We start from the raw sequence: 10,216 nt of genomic DNA, 5'->3' as shown, positions 1-10,216 counted from the left end.
GGAGGGGGGAGGGAGGGAGGGAGGGAGAGGTTGTGAATGGGTTTACAGGGTTTGACGTCAGCCTCATTTCTCTCTCCTCTGGTCGATTATGTGCCTGTGTGTGTCTGTGTGTGCGTGTGTGTGTGTTTGTCTGGGAATAGGTGTGATGCATCATTTTTTTTTTTGTTGTTGTTTTTTTTTTTTTTTTTCCTCTTTTGTGAAATGTTAGATGTGGCACCAGATTGGGTCACAGCCTCTCCACGGCATTTATAGCACACTGGGGCAGATATACAAAATGTTCCCCACCACATTTGTCACCTTTCCTTGAAATGATGAAAACAACGAAGTCATTCATCTCTGAAAATCTGCGTGTTTACAGCCCTCACACCTGTCTGGCAGGTTTACATAGGAGGGCTACAGGAGACTGAATGTTACTGCCACAGAGAGAGAGAGAGAGAAAGGGATCAAAGGGATAACGCAGAGAGCCTGACATTTATAACATGTTTTTGTGAGGCAGCCATTAAAAGCCTCCTGGGTGCTAATTTTGATATTTAACCATTTATATAACCGTGCTCGAGTCCATTCTCATGTTGCGTTTTTTCAATTTTTTCTGATCTGCGTGTCAACAGCAGGATGAGTCATCCGGTTTACTGATGCTTTGTGAGGAGAATACAGCAGAAACAATCAGACCACTTTGGCTGTTTATGAAAACCAAAATGAAATTGGCAGGATCTTTAGCACGTCTGGAAATCAAAAACAGGAAGCTAATGATAAAGGATGGGCTTTGAACAGATAGTTTTAGAGGTGTGACTCAGATGTGTAGCATAACACAGATAACAGCACTCTTTTAAACTGAAAAACATCTGGAAATAGCATATCTTAACAAACATAAATATAAAAGTGTTCAATACTAAATAATAAGCTAAATGGAAAACATACATGACATTAATAATCATATATAATCATTAAATCTTAAGCACACATTTTTATCCGTTTATCAGTAACAAGAATTCCCAATATCGCTCTATAAATGCAGCTTGAATTATTACTCAGCATCAATGTGAAGAGCCAATGTTAGCAGTGTAAGCTGGCACCTGTTGGCTAAAGCAACCACAGAGAAAGACTAGCCAGAGGATTGTGTGTGTGTGTGTGTGTGTGTGTGTGTGTGTGTGTGTGTGTGTGTGTGTGTGTGTGTCAGAATCGGTGCAGATGTGGAAGTTGCATCTGACAATCATGCTGTATATGGGCCAGATTTGGGGCCGTTGAACCAGTCGTATACTGGGCCAGAAGAATACAAGCATGAGGTCCAAATGTGGGCCGGACTGTCTCTTCACTTTGACGCAAAGCCTCGCTAGTTAAGCCAGCTTGCTAGCGTGTCCACCCTTAAGATAAATACACAGGGTATTGTGTCTGCGTCCAGTTTATTTACAGCAGCAGCCTTAAGTTGGTTTATCCAAAATTACTTTGACATACTTGTTGTTATAGTTAACAGGAACTAAATTTTTTCCACAGCTAGCTTCAGAGAGGCTGTGGAGAAATTCTACTACCATGAAAAATGTCATTATGAAATTAAAAAAATGACACAAAAATAAACGTGTCATTTTGAAAATAAACTTCAAAATAATTCAGATAAACTCAGTCAAGAAAATAAGATGAAATTCAACATTATAATAATGACTGAGTTTTAATAAATTCTTAAATTATCTAACAATATTGATTAATTTATATATTTTATACAATTTATTCATGTGATGATTTTTTTAATTACACATTTACTTAAATTATTGAACATTATTGGGTCTCTGTACCTGACTGAATTAGTGTAACTGACCTATCATCACTACAACTTGAGATGAATTTCTGTGAAGTAAACTTCTCTAAACCTTTATATAACAAAATGTCTCATGGTTTCTAAGAGACAGTGTTGTCCACCTATCCACTCAACAGCTTTATCGGGGATGTCACGACACGTAGAGAAACATGGGTTAATCACATTAATGTTACAATAGTGCATGATCTTCCTTCTCTGATGAATTCCACATCTCTTTTCTCTCTTGCTTCTCTTGCCCTAGGCAGCTGATGAGACCCAGAAAAAGAGGGAAGTTTAAAAAAACAGATGAAGAGAAGTTGTCTGATGAGATTATTAAAAAAGGAACACATTGCACAAGCCATACTTATGCTTGCCACAAGCATAAGTATCTGGTTCCCATATTACTGCAGCCAAAGTTACACTGTTAGGATCACTTTTGTTTGAGGAACATAAACATCCACACTTGTTTGCGTATGAATTACAGTATGTTGCGTGTTGACTCCCGTTGTCTTTTCCAGGTCTTGGACTTTGATGTTGCATTTTTTGAACAAGGCCTCTGCCTCATTCCTCCATCTTAAAGCCACAGAGCAGATGTTGTGTTGTCGGCACATAAGGGAATATTTGTTGTTTACCTCCTTCTGAGAGACAAAAATAAACCTGCCCCTCCCTCCTCTGCTACCCCACCAGCATTACTGAGAAACAGCCTCTTTGTGCTGCGACACATTAGAGGACAGCAGGGATACTTGTAAAGGAGCAGGGGGGCTAAACGAGAGGTTTCTAAAATAAACTATATTGCATAACTATTTAACATTTATACAGAGGAAAAATGAGGAGAGCAAAAGATGAGGATGAGCCCCTGCATCACAGAGGATTTGTGACTCTTTGAATGCTTTGTTGATCTGAAGGGATGAAGCTAAAGCTCCAGTTTGAGCTCCATGTCTTCATGGTCCGCTCGCAGGGAATTCACCCTCTGCCTTAGGGACAGAGTGGATACCAATTAGACATACACCTTGGTACCGCCACAGTACACGTACCGCCACTTGAAAAACATCAGTGAAACATCAGTGACTTACAGTGATGAAACTGTGACCAAAACAGATGCTCCGGCTGAGACGCTACAAAGCCTGTGAAGGACTTGATGTTGAACATCTTTATTGTATAATTCAAGCTCAGCCCTCGAGTGGAAGCGCAATCCAAACATCAGATGAGTAAGAGTGGCTCACTTTCTGAGGGGTTACAAGAGGAAAGACTTATTTTCTACTACATAAATACATCATCAAATGGATTTTCAGCCATGGTAGCTAAGGACTGCAATGTTGGTTGGTTTGGTGTATTGGTCTACCACTTCAGTCCAGACTAAATATCTTAGAAAATATTGGCAGGACTGAAACTTTTTCCAAATATTCGTGGTCGTCACAGGATGAATTTTATCCAACATTTTCTGACCATATACCTGCAAAACTAATGACCTTCCCATCAGCCTCAACTGCACTTTGTATTTAGTGCTTATTATTAAATGTTAGCATGCTAACACGCCAAACTAACAGCTAAACATCTGTATATTAGCATTATAATTGCACAGATGTTAGCATGCTGATTAGCTGTTAGCTCAAAGCTGTGTCTAAGTGCAACCACACAGAGCTGCTGGTCTACTGCAGGTAATGCACTTGACTACAGGTAAGTACCTCACTCAAACCAATGCCAAATAACAGGAACTATCACTTCTATTCTTCAGAACTGCTAACCCTTCCCCCTTGAGTAGAGTTTGAACTTCTCTCTAGCGCTCCGAGTAATTCTTCGCTTGAAAACCCAAGTGGAAAACTATGAATGTCCTCTTGCTTTTGTATTGTGAAGAGGTGTTATCCACTTAGCCTCGCTGGAGAATGAGAGGAGATCTTCACCTTATTGAGTCAAAAAGGTTGACCACAAATGGTACATACTGTGTCAGTTAGCAGGCTGTTTCATCATAGGAGACACTGAGGTTATCAAATGGCCAATTCAGGCGATAAGAAGTAGACATCCGCCAGCTTGTCAGGTCAGTTATTTCATCTCGTTCACCCTGGCCTTTCTATTCCCCCATTTTTTTTTTTTTTCTTTACTCTGATTTTTCTGATGGAGACCAAAAACTCAAGTTTCTCTTCAAACTGAAATACACAAACTGGTCCACCTCCAGGCTTCCATCTGTTTTTGAGCACAGGGATAAATTAGTATGTGCAGCAGGCATGGAAGAAATCATTGAACTTGTGGGAGTGGATGGGTTGAGGAAAGACTGAGGAAAATGTTGTCAATCTGGCAACATAACAACAACTCCTCCAACCTGAACAACCACACAGACTGTTCTGTCTGCTATCAGTGAAATTGGGCCATTTGCAAGTTTTTTCCTGCTGCCAAACGTGGTTTCCTGCTGGCAGCGGGTGGTGGTGGTGTTTGCCACTTGACAAGAGCTTCAGCCATTGTTGCGTTCACAAGACAAGCAATAGCAAAACTTACAAATAGCTCCTTTAATAAGTGCATCCGCATCCGCAGACCGGATCATTGTTTTCAGGTTTAATCGCAGAAACCACTTGGTTAAGTTTAGGAGAGGATCGTGGTTTGGATTCCTTAAGGTTAGAGGACCTTCATTGCCATGGTTACAATAATAAAAACGTAGTTATAGATGTGGAACAGTCATGGATAAAAGAAACGATGACAATTTGTGTCAAACAGGAAATGAACAGCGGCCCCCTGTGTCCTGTGTTTTGTCCACCCATCCGTCCACCCCAACCTCCTCCGCAGATGGACTTTGTCCTTCTTCATACTACATCACCTAACTTCCTCCTTTGCTACCGTCATAATTACGACATCTATAGAGGTAGAAGTAGTTTTACCTTGGCTGTATTCTGGGGTTAAACCTTCCCACTTCAGCCTTTTTGCACTTTTTGACCAGCAGCTACTAAAACCTTCTTTTCTCATCCTACTTTATAAATTTGCTTTGGATCTGGTATCTGTTGCTTCTAGCTATTGATTCTCCTCTTAATCCCGCAGCTCCCACTGCGCAGATATGTGTCTAATCCGTGAAGAAACACTAATGTGATATACTGATGCAATAAATGTATTGAATACAAGAGCAGAGCGCAGGAATCTCTTTTTTTTATAAGATGTTGTGCTCCCCTCCGGCTCACCTGCCAAAGAAATACTGGATGTAGATCTTCAATTACAGCCGAAGCAGAAAAGGTCTTAAATAGAGAAATAGTAAGATTTATCTGCAAGCTGACTATCATACAAAAATATATGCAAAACATATACAGTTATCAATTATATACAGGGTTGTAGAGCTCAAAGTCTGACCTCTGTGTCTGATCACCGAAGGCCTAATGAGACCACAGACCCCCTGAGCCTCAGGTTTCATGTACTCTCTCTGAAGTTTGGCACATGTGCAGGTATCTGATATGTTTGTTCCATGAAAGCCACGCTCAGATCATGAGGCGCTGTCCTTTCACTCTCCCTAAGCTGTGATCTGGACAGGCTGATAAAGCAGTCTCTGAAACAGGAACACCAACGGTATGGAGGATTTTAAATTTTAATTCAAAAATAGCCTTTTCTTCTACATATAATTATAATTGCACTTATGACTTACTATTTTATTCATTTTTAAATCTATTATAGTAATTTCTGGAAGAAAAAAAATAGGTTCCTTTATTTCTGTAGCAAGCCAGCTAGGAAAGGTAACGTTAGCATTGTCATCATCTAAGAAGAAACTAGAGAATATCTTGTAATGGGATCGCACTAGTCGTGATACCCCTCAACACAATGACTTTTCGGCGTACCACATCCATCTTCTGACTCAGGCTTCATTTTGATCTCAACTACACACCTGTAAAATTTTGTGACTGTAACTTGCACAGTTGTGACGCTTTCACAGTGACAAAATCAATCCATGGACATATGAACGCCTGCCATATTACTCAAAACCAACCCTGTGGTAGTTGGTGGTTCACACTATAGTAGGTGTTTCCAGGACCACATTTTGGCATGATCACACACACACACACACACACACACACACACACACACACACACACACACACACACACACACACACAGGCTGAAAACAATACCAGCCATGCTGTCGTAGCTGGTAAAAATGAAGCTTCCGTCAGGGACCTCCCACCAACACCACTCACGTCATAAAGGTCAAAATGCCACTTCCAGTAAACATAGCCACAACTGTTTACCCCTCCAGCTGACAGGTGTGTTTTCCCGCACACAAGACCCAAATATCTTTTGTCAATATTTTCTCTTCAGCTGGTGCTTTTTTCCCGGCTTTTCCTGCACCCTGAACACCCCAGAGGCTCAGCAAGTGCTCAACAAATTGCTCTGCAATATCTTGCTGCAGCCACTGAAAGACCACAGGTTCTCGGAGAGTGACAGTCAACAATACCATCTGTGACCTCAGGACTGACGGCAAACTGTTGATGGATGTCAGGAGCGTCAATGTCAAGTTCAACATGACCCCAAAACAACCACAATAATATTCTATAATATTGTGACAAAGGTATCCAAAGCAATATCTCAAGTAATTTCATAAACAGCGTTTTCAGTGAATAACAGAGGACGTAGCAGCCAATTTTATCATTTTCCAAGTTCCAAGGCCACTTCATCCGCTCAGATTGCTTCAGTTCAGTCAAGTAAATGTTGAATGAGGGTTTATTAGACCTAAACATCAGTGGGTGATTGTTATCTAAGAGTTGCATCTCGGACTTAGTTTTGATGTTATGTTCCACATAGTTCATCATTATGTGATCGTTTTGATCCAGTCACCTGTCGGGAATATTAAAAAGATACGTATCTATGCCAGTAACACTCAAGACAACAACACCAAATAGTATATAAACGTAACTGTAGCATAGTCCACCTATAATTCTCTATTCAACATATGCATAAAAGAAGATACTCTGTTCTGATGTGGGCCATGTCCAAATTTGGCAATGTTTCTTCATTGTTTGAAAAATTCTGTTACTTCTCAAACTAAATAAACCACTTGGAAATCATCATAGTTTTAAATTAGTTAGCTTAAAATGCATTTTTTAGGCTCATGAAAAGTCAATGTTTGGGATATATAAGATGTGGTACGTCCGTACAGGTTCTATTATTGCTACCATGACGATGAAGGACAAGTTGGACGACGTGTTGGTTGAGCTACCGCCTGGTGAGACTTACTTAGAAAATGCATGACCATGCAAGCTGTCTTTATGGCTGCCATATTCCCAGCCAAAATGTTTGCAGGGTGTCCTTGTGACTTGGTGGTATAAGGTGCATAGTGTGTGATCCCAGCATCTCTCTTCTCTGTCTATGAGAAAAAAACAAAAAATGAATCTTTAAAAAAGTAAATGTTTGAATGGTCAGTCTGCAGCACCGTTCTTCCTCTATATAACACACTCTGACGTCTGCTGGTGTCACAGCCCTCCCTCTAGACCCGACTGGGACCAACAACCTGCCTGAACATATCACGTTCACAGCTGTGACACTTCCTGCTCAGAAGTCACTGTCTGAAATGATGCACTCTGCTGCAATATGGGGATAACAGCTGCATCAACGTGACACTTAAACCACTCGATAAGTGGTCACGTGTTCAGGCTGATTAGAAGCTATTAAAATGCGACAGTACGAAAAAGACCCAAGACTGCACTTCCTCAGCCTTTTCATGCATTTGTATGTCGTTACACAGATATCACATCTAAATAATGGGTCTTTTTGGGTCAGTAACCACAATGTTATTTATTACATGTCCGCTACTTAAGCAAAAATATCATGTAAATAAACTCTGGTATGAATACTGACATTTTCAAATTTAGTCTGACTGTGGAAGATGTAAAATCTAAATCTAAAAATAAAGTAAAAATCAACACAGTGTTCACAGTTAGCTGGTGTTTAACGATAGATAGCAGCTTTTACCTACAGGTTGGATAAATTCTGCAATGTATTTTGTGACACTAAAGTAATTGCCCTTTTAATACACGTTTTTCATTTAAATAACACACTAAATAAATACATAAAAGGAAAAACATATACTGTAACAATGTATACATGTATTTTTCACTTTTTTTAAATTTTGATTTGTGCATTTTATATCTCCCGTAAGGGACCATCACAGCTCACACCAAGCTGATTTATTTGGAAGTGATTGATCCAGTGACGCAAACAGGTGTCTTTTTCCTTTCAACGTTGCAGTTAACAGTAACAACCCAACTGTATATAATCAATTCAGGAAATACTGACCGAAGAGTGTGCAGGTTCTAATTAAACACTTTTGCAGGTGATTTCACAGATTTGTCCGTCTGTTCACGGCAGAAATACGATTGATTGATTGATTGATTGATTGATTGATTGATTGATTGATTGATTGATTGATTGATTGATTGATTGATTGAAATGCAATTCATGTCCGGTGTTTGTGGATAACTTTTCAAAGCTTTTTCTCTTGGTTTATCCATCCAGTCCTTTACCCCCTCTCACTGATGGTGAGCGATGACGAATTGCTCCTTTAATTGCTGGTTAAACTCGGACTGAGCCTAGCGGTTGCTAAGTGCCCAGAGAAGAGACAGGAAGCAGCATCAAGACTGCGGCTGTCTGCTGCATGATTCTCTGACTTCCAGTGGGTTAGGCAGGGTGGGAGGGAGGGAGGGAGAGAGAGAGAGGGAGGGGCGTCTGGAAGTACAGCCAGAATGACTCATAGGTCAGGTTTGCGTGAGTGAATGAGCGAGTATGTGTATGTGTGTGTGTGTGTGTGTGCGCGCGCGTATGAAATCACATCTCTGCATTTGCACATTATGCAAAGTTGTGTCTCTGTTAATTTGTTTCTGAGGGACAGCAGAAAGCATTCAGCTCCTTCCACCACACTCCACACTCTTTTAGTCTCCAGTCTGCGATCCATTCACTGAATGCATTTTTACAACGCTGATTATAAAAATACATCAAAGTGATATTTCACTTCATTTACTCTCTTATCGCAGTCACAGAGGAGCAGGCTTCACTATTGTGCTCGGGGATGTTTCAGCAAGACATGCTGCTATTTAGAGGAGAGCTTATCCTTATGAAACAGTCTCTGCTATTACTGACTGCCCTCGTTACCCTGCATTAATGCTACTGCTCTGTATTTTACAAGAGTCCAATCATAAAGGCTCAGACAGGGACAAAAATCATCGGTTCCTTTAAGCTACTTTGGACTCCATGTTCCCAACATTCATAATATACTTTCTGTTCTCTTAAAGCTCCTATAATCAATATTTTTACACTGGATGGAGTCGGAAATGCAGTTTCAGTCAGCTCTATGGATTATTTCAGCGTCACAGCAGTTTCCGGCTCACGACGACATTGTTCTGATTCACTCTCCCTGCTTTCAGCTGAGTTTTTGATACACAGCAGGCAGTGTGAGGCTCAGATAAATCTGTGAGACTGGAACAGCTAAATGCTAACTTGCTCATAAACCAAACTGGAAAGATTAATATTTTGACCTGACGAGCTAGAGGAAAAATTAAGGGATCATTAAAGTTGTTACAGTTCATCCTCTGAGGATCATGAATGCCTGGAAAAAACTTCACTACACACTAAACTGCAATGGGAAATACATTTTGTAGGAAATATAATTGCAACCGAACTAATGTATTAATGAGGACACGAATGCTTGCGGCCCCAAGGGTGAAAAAGGGGCCCCTGATGGCCCTTCATATTGTCATATTACATTTCTGGAAAAAAAAACGTATTTCCCCCTTAATTTATTTATATAGAAACAAACAACCATTTCTGCAACACAAGTTTGAAATCAATCCACTAGTGGATGAAACATTCGATTCAGCACCAAACTGTTGGACCGACTGACTTTGTCATCCCCAAAGCCACGCAGCTAACGTGGCTTAAACAACGACTGGGTAAATTCAGTGCGATGGCTCTGAGAGAGAGTCACACAGGATGTCTGAGCTCTGTGTCCGACCTACGTCACGTCTGGTCGACTGTTTTGTCAGTTAGCAGGATGTATTTGCAGCTCGGCAGACCAAGCAGGACTTGTACACTGATGAACACACACATACAGCGCGAACTCATCTTCTGTAAATCAACAGGCTGTTAATCTGGGAAAGCTGCAAGGACTTAACCACTTAAAACTGACTGAGAAATGAACAGAACCAGATCAGAGGAGTCTTAAATAAAAGTTGGCAAATTACTGAAAATCAAAAAACACATGATAAAACCAATCGTCCTCTGGGATATTTGGACTAGTCACGAAATAATTTATCTAACAAACCGCCCCTGGCAGACCTGCCTGTCAGAATCTGTACTCGCATCCCTTCCCTCTCCCTTGTCACACATCAGACGCCAGCAGGGCACCAACAGTTCACATACTCGGCTGATATCTCTCTTCATTAGTTGCCTCATCTTTTCACTGTCACAATC

Source organism: Seriola lalandi, unplaced genomic scaffold, assembly GCF_002814215.2.
Source record: "Seriola lalandi dorsalis isolate HSWRI2012SDOR001 ecotype SW California unplaced genomic scaffold, Sedor1 jcf7180002054874, whole genome shotgun sequence".
NCBI lineage: Eukaryota > Metazoa > Chordata > Actinopteri > Carangiformes > Carangidae > Seriola > Seriola lalandi.
This window is presented reverse-complemented; position numbering follows the sequence as displayed.